A 1,986-nucleotide genomic window follows, 5' to 3' on the forward strand; every position below is an offset into this window, starting at 1 on the left:
TTTTTTTCTTCTTCTTCTTCTTTTTTTTTTTTTTTAAGAGACAATCTCACTTTATCACCCTTGGTACTATGGTGTCACAGCTCACAACAACCTCCAACTCCTGGGCTTAGGCGATTCTTGCCTCAGCCTCCCGAGTAGCTGGGACTACAGGCGCCCACCACAACGCCTGGCTACTTTTGTGTTGCCGGGGCCAGATTCGAATGCACCACCCTCGGTATATGGGGCCAGTGCCCTACCCACTGAACCACAGGCACCACCCGAGATGATATCTCATCTAAAGTCATAGCTAAGGGCTGGGCAAGATGGCTTATGCCTGTAATCCTATCACTCTGGGAGGCTGTGGTGGGTGGACTGTTTGAACTCAACAGAATTCGAGACCAGCCTGAGCAAAAGTGAGGCCCTGTTTCTACTAAAAAATAGAAAAACTAAGGCAAGAAGATTGCTTGAGCCTGAGTTGGAGGTTGCTGTGAGCTATGATACCATGGCAGTCTACCCAGGGCAACAGGTTAAGACTCTGTCCCCCACCCCCAAAAAATTCATAGCTAGGAAACATGCAGTTCTATTCCAGGACTGCTCCCATAAAGTTGTGTTCCTGTTTCACTGTAGAGCCTCTCTTTTTGTGTGTCTCCTGTTTCCTTCCCTTTTGCCCTTGTCTTTGCCAAATCTGTGTCTCTCTGGTCCTCACACCTTAGGGAACCAGGGGCTTATGCCAGCTCCCATCCCTCCAACATGGAAGATTTGGGATTGTCTGCAGGGCCCATTATCCCCACCACACACATGTGTGCACCTCTCCTTATGGGGGCTGAACTGGCCTCTCTCCAGGTTGTCAAACCTCCACCCGGGGATCAGGCTGCTATAACTTGCCACAAGCAGTTATAACCCCTTTAGAAGCTTCCCCCAGCTGTAGCTTCTTTGGGGAGCCAGGGCCACCCATGTGCAGAGGACAGTGATGCCACTCCCTAAACCTGGGGCTTTTGCATGCACCCATTCCACGAAGCTGCTTGACCTCCAGTGTCCCCAGTGAGACAGTCAGAACCAGTGCCTCTGCCCCAAAGGCATGCTTGGCTACCCAGGGGGCTTTACAACTTGAACAGCTCATTGCGCAGGAACCCAGAGGAGGGATGTTAGTCGCCTGGGCAGTCTGGCACCCAGAGAGATGACACTCAGGTGCCCAGCAACATCTCTTCCACACCCACAGAGAGCAGAGTTGTGTTTGGGAATCTGAGCTACTGCACCCTCTTGGTGTCCCAGGGACTGCACTAAGGCAAGGGCTTTGGAAGGCTTCAGTGGTCCTAATATTTTGTGTTTGGAGGAGTGGATCAGACAGTGGCCGGCACGTGAGAGATGCATTATCGCTGATGAGTGGATGGACAGGTTGCCCTGAAATTGGGAGAACAGTAAGGATTATACAGTCAGATGTGGGCCCACTTAGAGCTGTGTGGACATGAACAAAGAACATTCCTGGGCCTCACTGTCTGTGAGCCATGGAGGACAGTTAGTGAAATAAAAGCGTTTCTTCCATTGCTATCACAAAGTGGGTACTTAGTTAAAAGGGAAGGGGGAGGACATTTAACTGAGCACCCACTTCATGATAGCACTTCATTTTTACAGATGAAAAAACTATAACACAGGCTCGGTGCCTGTAGCTCAAGCAGCTAGGGCATCAGCCACATACACCAGAGCTGGTGGATTCAAATCTGGCCCAGGCCTGCCAAACAACACTGACAACTACAACCCAAAAAATAGCCAGGTGTTGTGGAGGGCATCTGTAGTCCCAGCTACGTGGGAGGCTTAGGCTTGAGAATCGCTTAAGCAGTGGTTCTCAACTTTCCTAATGCTGCAACCCCTTAATACAGTTCCTGTGGGTTGTGACCCACAAGTTGAGAACTGCTGACTTGAGCCCAAGAGTTTGAAGTTGCTATGAGCTATGATGCCACAGTACTCTACCCAGGGTGACAGCATGAGACTCTGACTCAAAAAAAAAAA

The 1,986-nt window shown here is 50.1% G+C and overlaps 1 protein-coding gene across 1 annotated transcript in view; it reads left to right on the forward strand.

The window, feature by feature from the left end:
* The window catches only part of STK40 (serine/threonine kinase 40), a 49,626-nt gene that overhangs the window by 44,199 nt on the left and 3,441 nt on the right, over positions 1 to 1,986 (forward strand). The window lies entirely within an intron of this gene.

Source organism: Otolemur garnettii, unplaced genomic scaffold (assembly GCF_000181295.1).
Source record: "Otolemur garnettii isolate 467f Iridium unplaced genomic scaffold, OtoGar3 scaffold00025, whole genome shotgun sequence".
NCBI lineage: Eukaryota > Metazoa > Chordata > Mammalia > Primates > Galagidae > Otolemur > Otolemur garnettii.